This window comes from Hesperophylax consimilis, chromosome 5 (assembly GCF_061612785.1).
Source record: "Hesperophylax consimilis isolate HC1 chromosome 5, BYU_Hcon_1.0, whole genome shotgun sequence".
In the NCBI taxonomy this organism is placed as follows: domain Eukaryota; kingdom Metazoa; phylum Arthropoda; class Insecta; order Trichoptera; family Limnephilidae; genus Hesperophylax; species Hesperophylax consimilis.
Genome location: NC_142840.1, coordinates 29551736 through 29566114, shown reverse-complemented (window position 1 = coordinate 29566114; position 14379 = coordinate 29551736). Strand labels below are relative to the sequence as shown.

Sequence of the window (14379 nt, the reverse complement as noted above, 5' to 3'; positions counted from 1 at the left end):
CCTCAACACTAAAACAGATGAATTTATGAATAATTTTGAAATACAAAATTCAGAGATTATTTGCTTAACTGAAACTTGGTTGAGCGCCTCTGTCCATGACTGAGAATTATTCGACAACCGCTACAAAGTATACAGTAGGGTGTCCCAAAAAAATTAAAGTTGTTATTTTTGAACGCATACCCTCTAATTTTGTTTTAATAATGACAAAACACTTATAAAAAAAATTTCGATTACTTTGGACAACTGCAACCCGTGCCAACTTGCATCGAAAGATGTCAGTACTTGTACATTAAGACGCCAGCAAACAAACGCGTTGATGAGCTTGTAGTAACTTGCTATTTTGTTAGTAAACAAAAAAAACTCGTTCAGGCAAGATGTTGTTAGATTTACGCACTTCTAAAAAGAGTATATTTTTAATAGGAGTCGTAAAACACCAAATATCGGGTTCTAAACTGCCATCTAATGCAGTGCTCCGCAACCGGTGTGCCGTGGCACACTGGTGTGCCGTGAGTCGGACACAGGTGTGCCGCGGTCAAAGTCAATGTATTTGACATTTTACAATATTTCATTATGTATTTAATACACAATAACAAAATATTTTTCATAATATTGTCTATTTTTCATTGTCTGCAAATACTGTTAAAAGACTTATTCACAATAAATTAGAAACACTGATTAGAAAACTGTTATTGGCTGAAAAATTTGCGCTTCAGATCAACGAAACAACCGATATTAAAAATAAAGCATAGTTGATAGCTATTGTACTTTTCGTTGACGAGGACTTTATTAAAGAACATTATTTATTTGTAAGGAGGTTCCAGAGCGACCTACCGGTGAAGAATTTTTTCAAGTAACCGAAGATTTCTTCAAAATATACAACATTAAATGGAGCAATTGCATTGCTGTTTGCACGGATGGCACTGCGGCAATGACGGGTAGTAAAAAGGGTTTTGTCTCTTGTGTAAAACAAAAAATCCAACGTTGCAATTTACACACTGCTGCATACATCGAAAAGCATCGATGGTCAAAAATTTACTGGAGGAACTTTTGAACACGATGAATGAATGCATTAAAATCGTAAAAATAATTAAATCAAGAGCCTTAAACTCGCGAATCTTTGGAATACTCTGTCCAGAAACGGGAGCCGAATATGAATCCTTATTGTTTTATACTGAAATTCGTTGGCTATCCCGAGGCAAAGTTTTGGCTAGATTGTTTGAGCTTCGTCAAGAGGTGTGTGAGTTTCTTTTAAATCAAAATATGCCCAAACTATATCAGCACCTCGAAGATAATTACTGGATAGCCAAACTTGCATACATGGCTGATGATATATTCAAGCATTTGAATGAACTTTATAACGAACTTTGGCAGAAAGAGTTGCAAAAAGGATGTTTGGAAATGTACCAAAGGATCAACCATAGTACAATTGAAAACAAACAATTAACTGTGGATCTGGCCCAACAACATTTAAATATGCTTCAGCAGAAATTTGGTCGGTATTTTTACTCCATTAATACGGAACAATACGATTGGATTCGAAATCCTTTTGCAACCAATGCAATAAATTCTACGGAAGCACTGCCTCTGCAAATTGGAGTGGAATTTACAGATTTAAATAATGACATGAAATTAAAACTTCACTTCTCCGAAGATCCGTTAGATGTTTTCTGGATTTACGTTAAAAAAGAATATCCTCACATTTCCAGCAAGCATTCTTAACACTACTTCTATTTTCAACGACATATTTATGTTAGCAAAGTTTTTCAACACTTGTATTAATTAAAAAAGATAAGCCATGCTTAAAAGGTTCGAGAACTTCGGGTTGCGCTGTCAAAAATAGAGCCGAATATAAAACTTTTGTGTTCATTGAAACAAGCGCAGATTAATTTAACAATTAATCGCTCATTAATTAATTATTATACGAGTATTATAATAATTATTAAGATTGCGTAAAAATAAATATTATAGTTATATGTATGTATGTATACTTTTCAAATAAAAAACAAGAAATTATTGTAAAATTTGTGTATCAATTTAATATCTATATATTTTAGCTTTTGGTGTGCCGCGGAATTCTAGGAAGAAATTTGGTGTGTCGTAGGTGAGAAAAGGTTGCGGAGCACTGATCTAATGGACAAGGTCTTGAAGTTTTGTTCTACAATATCCGGAAAGTGAATTTAACTGTCAATATAAACCAAATTTAGCCATAGTTGGTATTAAAAGCTGTGTTTGAAGTAAAAATCAGTCAAGTGACTACAAGCCCTGACAAACCACTCTTCAAAAAGTTTCGAGATAAAATGTTGATCCTGATAAAATTCAGTGCTACAGAGAAAATCTCACATTGCACCTAACCGCTTCCGAAATCGATGATTTGCTGGACTTTTACCGTACTGCACTGACAACAAAAATACTTGGAGATGACTATTGAGAGTTTTTAGAGCTCTGTATGATAGTTTTCGGAGGAGATACAGCGAGAAAATTTAAGATTCGGCACCAGGTGCTCGATGGATGGCAAAGGCGCTTTATTCTTTGAAAATATCATTAATTTGTGCGCAATTTAAAATTACCGGTAAGGATAAGGCAGCACTTTTAGACGTTTGCCTGTTCATAGTAACATCCTATGTCAAGCCATGGTTACAATGTATTATAGCAGTTAAAGCACCTTACCAGGACTTGTGCTTTTTGAAATCGATGAAGGCATAAGAAAAAATTGATGAAAACATCTCAATGGCAGCTTTATTTCTGTTCAGTAAGCAGTTATGGTATTTCACCGATGAAGGATCTATTTTATCGCTGTTTGACGACGCTGTGGATCGAACAACTAAAATAAAATTGCTCGAAATATCAAAAAAAATATATTTATCAACCCATGACAAACGTTACATTCCATCGAAGGAAGAACTTGATGGTAAATTGTATGGTAAGTTTAAAGTAGTTTAAATTGTGTTTTGTGTTGAGGTTTTTGTTCATATCATAATTTAGTGACTTTTGTTTCAGAGAAAAATATTTACGACTTTCGATTTTCATGGCTTAATCTCACGGTCGAAGAGGAACAAAAATAATTTTTGTTACGATGTGTTCAGGAACACCGGAAGATTTATCCTGACTGTAAAAAACAAACTATGAAGAAAAAAATTAATCAATAAACCATTTTTAAATATAAAATACTACATAATTGAACATTTGTGCATTTTTAAATTTTATTTATCCGACAAAAATGAAAGTTGAAAATCCTTCCATATTAACTCTGTACCATATGTTTGGCATCAAGTCGGCACGGGTTGCCGGTGTTTAATCAAAATAATATTTATTATTTGAGTTATTGGGATCAAATGAAATAAAATAAGAGGGTATGCATATTTAAATTCAGGAAAAAAAAATTCTTCCTTATGTCCTGGGACACCCTAGTATACAGGCATGACAGAGACGGACACTCTCGCGGAGGTGGCGTATGCATAAAAGTAGAGAATACACTTACGTCCCAACGGATGCAAAACCTTGAAACGGTTGGTGAAAACATATGGCTGAGTGAAAAAAATAAATTTCACGGCTTACATATGTGTAGTATATTTTTATTGCACCGATTTCTCCGAAAACCGTATTAAATTCTACGAATACATCGAAGGCACTAATCAATAAAAATGTAATAATACTGGGCGATTTCAATCTCCTAAATAAGCCCGAGGAGATAATACGTGAGCATTTATATTTCCTTAGGTCAAATGGTCTCAGAAAATATAATGCTATTAAAAATTATTTCAACAATATACTCGATCTTGTTTTAAGCAACTCAAATATTTTTGACGTCAGTCGAAGTGATGAGCCTTTAGTGCTAGAAGATAAATACCACCCTACATTAGATATATGAATAAAACTATCAAAAACGGGATTAAAAGCGATACCAAAAACTTTTGGCAATATATCAGGTCAAAAAATCAAGTGGAGGTACTTATATAGAACTCGGATGAAATCATCCAGCGTCCCCAACTAGTATCTCAGAAATTTGCGGACTACTTTAAATCGGTCTGCAACCAAGTATGTCCCAACTTAAATGCGGAAAGTCTCCGGCAAGAGGTGCCAAAATTTATAGATTCAATCTCTCTTGAAAAATTTAGATAAAAATATGCATTCAAAACCAAAAACCCGACAAGGCTACGGGACCGGATGGCATTCCACCTCATGTAATTATCATGTTAAGGGAATATTTACACAATCCTTTATGCTACATAATCAACCACAGTATTGCTACTTCCACCTTTCCCCAATTTCGGAAACTCACCAAGGTGAGCTCAATATACAAGTCGGGTCGCAAAACTGAGGTACATAATTATAGACCGGTAGCGGTCTTATCATCTTTTCAAAAAAAAATTGCAACACTAAATTGTGAAAAACTAACAAATAAAATAACACCATTCTTTAAAGGAAATCGGCATTTGTTTTCTTGTAAAAAAATCTGCTGTTCCCAATCTCTTCGAACTTTCACATAAAGTAGCAAAAGGATTAAACGCACAATATCAAACTGACGTGATTTATACTGACTTAGCAAAATCATTCGATCGTGTAGATCACGACATACTCTTACGAAAGATCCATAAAATAGGCTTTGACCAACCTCTTATACAATTTCTTGCAACGTATTTAAAAAATAGAACACAATATGTATGCATAGGTGGCCATGAGTCCAGGGAATCCCCAGCATTTTCAGCAATACCACAGGGGTCAAACTTGGGACCTCTACTGTTCTTAATATTAATAGATGATTCAAGAATTCGACCACTTGCTTGCTTTTTGCTGACGATCTTAAACTGCTCAAGATGATATGCGACATTCAAGATTGTTTTAAATTACAACTTGATTTAGACGCAATATTTTCATTGGGAGATGAGAATAAACTTTCCTTTAATGTAAAAAAAATGTGTCACTATGACGTATACGCGTTCCAAAAACCCGATCAAATTTGATTATTTACTAAATGATGAAATATTGTCATTAGCAAAATCCATAAGCGACCTCGGGGTTACATTTGATCCCAAACTTACTTTTTCAGATCATATAGTGGGATTTGTATCATCTTGTTATAAACTTCTTGCTGTTTGTCATAAGAATAAGCAAACAATTCTCCAAGCCCAAAGCAATGACATCGATGTTCAACTCCTTTACACGATCTAAATTAGAATACGCTTCTGTGGTCTGGGCCCGATACCAGCAAAAATAAATAGAATTATTAGAACAAATTAAAAAAAAATCTAAGATATCTTTATATGAGAACGCATGGTGAATACGATTACCACGATTTATGCATCACATAGATTTGCATTCTGAAACGTACTACGGAAGTCTCCAATCTAGGAAAAATGGGACCCTTCAAGTAACAGCTTTTAAAATCATGAACTATTACATTGACAGCCCATACCTCTTGGAATCTTATAAATTGTTTGTACCGAACAACTACCGTCAGTGTCGACGCCACGACTTGCTCTGTATTCCACACGGAAGAACGGACGTAATGGCCCAACTTTGCATGACAAGAGGTATGGTGCTGCTAAATGATACCTCTAGGTCTCTTGACATTTTCAACATTGGCCTTGAAGATTTCAAAGGTCATTTTAGGCAAGAACTCTAAAATATTGGTTATTGCTTTGTATATTTTTGTTTTATTTTGTTATTTTCACATGTATTGTAATAGGATTGCATCAATCTGTTATGCACAAAAAAAATAATAATTCATTTATGTTATTTTACAAATTATTGATTTAAAATAATATATAGTTTATTTGCGGCATGTTCCAGATTGGAAGATATGGTGTAAAGCCCACCATCAGAATTGGAATGGGTTTAGCCGTGTTTGGTGACCAGATCTAGCAGTATATATTCTTAATTAAACGTATTTTTAGTGGAACAATTTAGTTGTTAGAAAACAACTAAAAATCAACATGACCGCTCATTTTAACTAGCCGACTCCTGATTGGTTGAAAGTGAAGATTGAACATTCAAGACCTCAACGTTCGGCGGGATGTTGAACAAATATCTATGAACTTTAAAAAAAAATATATATTCATAACGTTAAGTGTTTGAATGTTCAATATCAGGGAGTTTGAACAAATAAGAACTAAAACATTGTTCCGTGAGTAGATATCGGCACTCGAAAAATGCTGAAAATGTCACTTAAAAACCAAAAAAATATTTTTTTTGAGCTTCATTAATGCACAATAGGCTAATGAACATATAGGTATTCATTCAACTCAGTTTTGCAAAAAAAGGTCTATTGAACATACTAAGAACTAGGACAGCGTGTTGTGTACCACTAACTACAACTACTACTAGCTACAGCTACTACTAACTACAGCTGCTACTAACTACGGCTACTACTAACTACAACTACTATTAGTTACAGCTACTACTAACCAAATTTTTCACTAATATTCAACGCAAGCCCAATTTATATTCAAGTAGGTGGTTGTCATAGTTTTTACCAGTTCGCAAATACCTTCCACATAAAATTCGGTCGCCGGGAATATAACCAACCTGTCATATCATTTTGAACGTCTTTTTTATCATCGAAATGCTTAGTTCTAAGCCACTTCTTAAGACAAAGACCCGACGTCCCCCGGACAGCCCGGAATTGGCTCCATCTGATTTCCATCGTCCACCTCCCACCAGCACTTCAATGGCGATGAAGATCTTCAAAATGCTCTGCTGCTGTAAAAAATAACAAATAAAATAATGAAAAATTAACGTTACGTTACTTTTAACGCACCAGAAATATATATTGGTTGTTGAGTTAAGCTCCTTCGTCGTTCTACAATATAAACATTTGGGCCTCGATTCTCAACGAAGTCATTCCAATTGAACAACGAGTGGTTTGACCCACTAGATCTTCGACCAATGTATTTACCTTCGACTGCGATTGCGAGCAGCTTGCATTGGAGAATCGATACCCCGGATGCGACAGCTTTCTGTCACTTTTCAAGCCGGTTTAAGATATCATTTCAAATGGAAATGATAAATTGTTTAGTTTTTTTTATTTATTTAAAAGAGGGTTTAATGTTTTCTGTTAGTTTCAAATTTGTATTTATTTTTACTTTATTTGGTTGTCAAGTGGAATTTAGTCTAGAATAATAGAAGGTTATATTACATATTTTTAATCTCTAGGTAATATATTTTATCTAATTACTCAGAAGCATGTGAAGTTGAATTTATTTTTTTTTAACACCGTAGTAACTTTCAGCAGTATCACAGAATATGTGAAAATATTTTCAAAACTAATTAGTCTAAATAATAACCGGACAATACAGAACAGTGACAAAACGGAACACCTTTCGAAAATAATATAATCATTGAAAGGATTAGGTTATTTTATATTTTTAGTACAGTTTTTTTAAACCTTTAATAACTTTATACACCTTTCAAACGTGTTCTGATTTATCATTGCAATATGTGGGACCTGTCTTATATATATATATATATATATATATATATATATATTTTTATATCGGACAACACTTATTGGAACATCTTTGAGTAAACCACCTTTCTTGATCATCCTTTCACATGTGATATATAACGCTATAAATTACGTGGCAACATGTTTTTTTGTGAAATAAATTTAAAATGTGGTCAGCTATTATATATACAGCTATTTTATGCATATGCTCACAAAATTTTCATCATTAAATCATGAACGCATGTTGATCTTTTTTATGAAAGCACTTACTTGATATGCAATGTTGCCAAATCTTTTGTCCTTCTGTCGAGCTTCTGTTTGGACGGACTTGAACAGATTTATTTGTTGGTTGAATATTCGAAAATACGTAATGCATTGGAACGTTTGGCGCGAATATTTAAAATTGCGGGTTTATTTAAAAGTAAAGTTATACAATCAAAACTTATTTATATTACGTTTACAGTTGAATTAATTATTTTAAAATTAGTTTTGTAGAACAGGCTTTTATAAGATATTCTATCTTTTTAATAGCATTAATTTATTATTTGAAAATGTAGATTGATTTACAATTAAAATACCAAAGTTCAATAATATTAGTATTGTGTTTACAGTATTATTGGAAGTATATTTTATAAAATCTGATTTATTTGAGTTGTTTTCTTTCCTTTTATTATAAAATACCTATTATATGATTTTCAGAAAACGATTTTTGTACACAATATTTGTGCTGGTGTATAATAATAACTATTAATACATATTTTGTATTAATAGTTCTTCATTTTTGTTAATTTTATAACCTTAAATATAAAAGTTACAAATCAATGTACACCATAATATGTATGTATAGTTGTAATGTGTAAACTTTCCTAAATAAAGATATTATTATTATTTTTTAGTGGAATAAATCTTTGATTTTTTTTTTACATTTACTCCACACAAGAGGCCCTGAGGATAATAATTTCCCTCAGGGCCTATGTCATCTTTGAAGATGCTGTGTGGAGGGTCTTTTTGAGGAGAGGAAGGAGTGAACATGTGTCTTGAAGAGACCCATGTCATATGAGGGAGGAAACACAGAGGCCGGAAATTTGATCCAGAGCCGAGCCGTTGAACACCGAAACGAGTCGTAGAAACGACCCGTTCTCATGCGACTAATGTTAACCGTGTACATATGTTGGGCATGCATTTGGCGTGTTTCCCGACTATGCTCCGGTGCTGAAGGGATTAATGATGCTAGTTCCTCGGAGCATCTTCCATAGAAATACCGGTAGAACAAGCATATGCTCTAAAAATTGCAATCCGTTTGTTAAGATGGGAGAATCTATCAAACAGACCGCCCGTTTCTGCACAGAGTCGAGGGTTTTTTCAGGTATTTTCGGGCTTCACACCAGAGGTGGCTGCCAAATCCAACCGTGGGGCGCCCTTGTGATTTGTACAGGGTTAGCAGTTGTGTACTATTCAAGTATTTGCGGGCCCTGTACAGTACGCCCTCATTAACCTCAATTAATTGAAATATTCAGAACTGTTTTATAGTGAATTGTTTTATAGTGAATACCTCACAAGAGTCCCAACTGCTCCCGTCTAGAGCCAGTGAGAATATGGCATCCCCAATTGGGGGATGTTGTGTGGCTGAGGGTAAGTGGGGAAGGGAAAGAGGAAGGTGGGGAAGTACCTGGCTATTCAGATCTAGTCACTAAACACGGCTAAACCCATTTGGAGCAACGTTTCAATTCTGAATGGTGGTCTTACACCAGGGCGATACTGGTAGTATCTTCCACTCTGGAACGTGCCGCAAATATACTATATATTATTTTAATTAATTAATTGTGAAATAACACAAATTAATCAAATAAAATTTATTTGCGCACGCCGGGTTCGAACCCGCGACCTTCGAACTAGTTATGTTACTGAGCCATTTTTTTGTTTGTTTAACAATAGCTCCACACAGGAAGCCCTGAGGAAAATATTTTCCCTCAGGCCTATGTCATCTTTGAAGATGCTGTGTGGAGGGTATTTTAAAGGAAGGGAAGGAGAGGAAGGATAAGGGGTGGGTGGGTGGGGTCTGTGGGTCCAGGAGTGACGGACGTATGAATCCATCCCTCCCACTGCGGTGCAAGACGATGTTCCCAAAGAGTTCTGCCTGAAAGGTTTCCCTCAACCTGTCTCTCCGGCCTTCCACGTAGCTGGAGGACACATCCACCGCCAAGACCCGAGCAAACCTCACCCCATGAACCCGGGCACAGTCACCAAACCACTTGGGGTGACCTATGGCAGAGGTGTAGTTATCCAATAAATGGTTCCCGGGGTGGCAGTACCAAATTGTAAATAGATTAGAAGATACTTTCCTGAATGGTCGCCATTCCCCATGGGGTTACCAGTCACGTCTTCCACTCTGGAATGTACCCGGCAGTAGCTGTAGTATAATCTACCATAGCCACATATTGCACAAGTCTTGTGTTTTAATAAAATTTTGCACAAATTCATTGTTTGGTAAAATAAAAACAAATTTGAAAAAATTCACATTTTAATTTATTTGTTTTCAGACATTTTTAAAAACTTTCATTAGGAAATTCAACAGAACTAAAACAAACTTTAAAACTAATTAAGTAATGATTTTTACATAATTGCAGTTTAAAAAATATACAATACGTTATACAAAACTGCCATTATCAGAGTTTAACAAAATATATAATAGCAAAATCGAGAGAAACAAAACATACTTCAAAAATAATGAAGTAATGATTTTTACATAATTTCAGTTTAAAATAATATGGAAAACGTCATACCAAACTGACATTATCAGATATTAACAAAATATATAATAGCAAAATCGATTGAAATAAAACATACTTAAAAAATAATTAATTAATGATTTTTACATAATTTCAGTTTAAAATAATATGGAAAACGTCATACCAAACTGACATTATCAGAGTTTAACAAAATAGAGAAATAAATCACACTTAAAAAAAAAATTGCATTCATTTTCAACTAATTAATTTTCCTTATTTAGTAAAATCCTTATTTAACAACATCCCCATTAAAGAATGCCTTAAAATAATTGAAAATATCCTAGAACAATCTAATGTCAACCCAATAATAAGAAAAGAGTTATTCCAGCTCATAAAATTTGCATACAAACAAATTATTTTCTTTTTAATGATACATATTTTGAGCAATTGGACGGACTTCCCATGGGATCCCCTTTAAGCCCACTTCTAGCGGAGATATTTATGGATCATATTGAAAATATTATTCTAAAGTCTCCCTTAGCTAAATATATAATATACTATGTCAGATATGTAGACGATATCTTAATATGTTGGAAAGGCACCAACCGTCAATTAGATATCTTTATTAATTGGGCCAACACTGTTAATAATAAAATCTGCTTCACAGTCGAACATGAGATCAAAGGTAAAATATTTTTTTTAGATCTAACAATTGGAAAGAATAATAATAAACATACTTTTGAAATATTTAGAAAACCAACTTTTACAGACACTACAATAAATGCAAATTCAACTCATCCTTCAGAACAGCCAGAAAATGCAAATTCAACTCATCCTTTAGAAACAGAGGTAATTATCTTTAAAATGTACAAAAAGTACGTTACCTGAGAAAAATCCACATGATCGTGTTAGAGTACTAAAATCATCTTCTATATTATTATGCCCAGACAATTCTGAAATTTCAGAATCTCTAAGAAACTCAAATATTTCATGTATTTAAAAATGAAAATATTGCAAAAATAGCAATGTCTGACCCATTAATATGTTCATATGGGTCTTTATTATTAAGTAATCACACGGAACACCATTTGAATACACATATAACATCGAAGATGAGGGATTTAGCCAAGGTGTATATAGTTATTAAAGAACAGAAACCTTCAATTTCAACCTTTGATTTAGCGTTTGACCCTGTGCATTTTGATGTTTTTATTAAAGCCGTACAAATAAATAGTGGTTACGATGAAATTACAGGTTCTGTAAAAATTCCTAGCATGTCTCAACGACTTTGTACGGCTATAAAAGATTGTACAAAGTCGTTGAGACATGCTAGGATTTTTTACAGAACCTGTAATTTCATCGTAACCACTATTTATTTGTACGGCTTTAATAAAAACATCAAAATGCACAGGGTCAAACGCTAAATCAAAGGTTGAAATTGAAGGTATGTTCGTTACCAGTTTAGTACAATATGGACATGAGTTTTTACGGTCATGCACTCGTGCTCATTTACTAGTAGAAATAGTGCTTCGAGTTGTAGTCGATGACACTTCGATTGCCTCCTGCTTCTCTAAATGATGTTGCTCATCATCGGCGTTGGAAATTTTCATATCTAAAAAGTAACAATACATTATTTAGCTTTCTTTAAACTTAATTAGTAAAACCTCAAATTATAAGAAAGCAGTCATTGTTGAATGAAACACTAGTATATATTGAATTATTTCGCGGATAAGCGATAAGCCGCCATAGCTCAGTGGTCAGAGCTGTCGACCGGAAATCGAGGGGACACGGGTTCGAGTCCCGTTGGCGTTATGTAAATCTCAATTATTTGTACCTATATTTTGTTAACTCGGATATTTTCTTATATTATTTTGTATAACATATATTTATCATATAAGATATAAGATCTGTATAATTAAAAAAATATATAAATAAATAAAGATGTACATTATTATCTGTAAAAGCCCTATGGGCGTTTAAATAAATAAATAAATAAATAAAGTATCTTTTATCAGGAGATTTTTCAATGTGGATGAGTGTTTCAGGCGAATAATTATTGCTTTTAAAATAATTATAATTAAATTAAATTATTTAATTAAATGAAGACAATATTAGCATCACTCAATCTAAAATCTGAAACAGAAAAGATACGGTCACATCTGGGACTCGCACCGGACCTTCGGCTTTCTGGGCCGCACCTCTGACCATATAATAATCAAATTATATGTTACGTATTGATTGTTTCAAGAGTATTAAACATGTTTTCTGTAGATACCTGATTCTATCGAAGAAGTAACGTTGTTCGGTTTGTATAGTGAATCATCATCTTCGGACGTCGGCGGACTCCTTTCTAACATTACTTCAGTTTTGGTTTCTAAAATAAAGCATAATATATTATATATTTATCCAATAATAATATCTCAATGTAGTAAGTAAGTCATGTGCACAAATATGAAACCTAACCTAATATAATGACAAAACAACAGACTAATTAAGCATTTGCAACGGAATATTTAATTAGCAGCATTTCTGATATTACCTATAACAATTTACTATAAGCTAAGGTAGCTCTGTAATATTTCAGATTATTATCAGTGAATATTACCTGAATCTGAGGAAGTTTCATGGTTAATTTCTTCGCCCAGTATGCTCTGCATATTGCTGATGATTAAACTTTGTCCTTTGGAAATTAGCGAAAAGGGTGAAGACGAGATCATGTCGTCAGTACTGTTTATTGATGTACGTAAATCACTGGTTCTTGGAACATCTATAAAATATCAAGAACAAACACATTGAAACATACATATATGTACCTGCAGTTTTCTGTTTTTGCAAATTTTATTTCCACAAAGGAATTTGTTTAATTTGAATATGAACAAATTAATGGGTGATTATCCGACGTGTAAAACTTCGTTTTAACTTAATTATTTTAAGAAACAACTGTTTGAAAACAAAACATGCTTTTAAATGCATATTTTAGTATAGGAATATGGCTTTAGTTTGATTTGACATTTTTACCACAAGTTGTTAGGTTAGCTTTTTTGAATTTTGTTAATACATAATATATATCTATTATTCAAAATAATTTTACTGCTTGGGTTCTCAAAAAAGAAAGAAAAAAATCATGACCTATATAATAAAATACGGTAATTATTCTGTACTCATTTGATAAGCATAGATTAAAATTGTTAATATTATATTTATTATATTAATTCTATATTTTACAATTTAGGTTATTACCTATTTAGAAATATGTAATAGCTTACCGTATTTAAAATCCATTTCGCAAAGCTGAAAGATTTTATTAAATCTCCTTCGTAATAAAGCTAATAAAACGCAAAAACAAATCAACCTGTCAACTGATTCGTGATATACGAACATTGAATAACGGTAATATTTAATATTATCTGTTAGCCAGTTACAAGTCATTAAGTGTTTCAGAAAACTAACCTGAAGCTAGCTTCAAATGGACCAATACAAACAAACCAGCCTTGTGCTAGCAAACAACATCATTCGATAATGGGCTCTAAATAATATAACTTTAGAGGTTAATTTTGCATACAATTCTTGAGCCTTATAGTTCCTTTCGAATATTGTTTAGACCAATACGCAATGTCGTACGATAATAAGCTCTAAATAATATTACTTTAGAGGCTATTTTTGCATACAATTGTTAAAACATTTAATTACTTTAGAAAATTATTTGTACACCTGCGTTTGACACAAATAACGATGGCAACGTCGCTTTTTGAGATCAATGAAGTTAGTTTAACATACGATAGAAATAATTAACAAAGTCAGGTTGAATATCTGAGATAAAATCGCATATAGGAGCATATCTAATGCTCACGAAAATCGCACTTGTCACATCAAATTGAGTTGAAAATGCCACTGATCTCGTCTCGCCGAGACGATTAAAATGGCATTTAAATCTCAATTTGTCGATGATCAAGTAAGTGCTCAATGATCAAGTAAGTCGAAATGATCCAATAGTTCCGGTTATTTGCAGACGCTAAGATGTACAAAGTGCCGTATCATAAACCTATATATATATATATATATATATATATATAGGTCCCACAACATTTATTGCGTCCGTGCGTAAATCCGTCTTTGGGCGTCCAGCACTTCTAGTTCTTTTTTTTAAATTATTTTTGTGAATATTGCACTATGTTTTACTCACAATAATCGCTAATATCATATTTT

The 14379-nt window shown here is 33.2% G+C and overlaps 1 long non-coding RNA gene across 1 annotated transcript; it reads right to left on the bottom strand.

Moving 5' to 3' along the window:
- Positions 1 to 11562: 11562 nt before the first annotated feature.
- On the bottom strand, positions 11563 to 14107 carry LOC149423747 (uncharacterized). Its single transcript, XR_016302224.1, has 4 exons — positions 13440 to 14107; positions 12779 to 12940; positions 12449 to 12547; positions 11563 to 11785 (listed from the first exon to the last, which is right to left on the bottom strand). It is a non-coding gene; the product is annotated as an uncharacterized LOC149423747 (long non-coding RNA).
- Between the last annotated feature and the right edge of the window lie 272 nt (positions 14108 to 14379).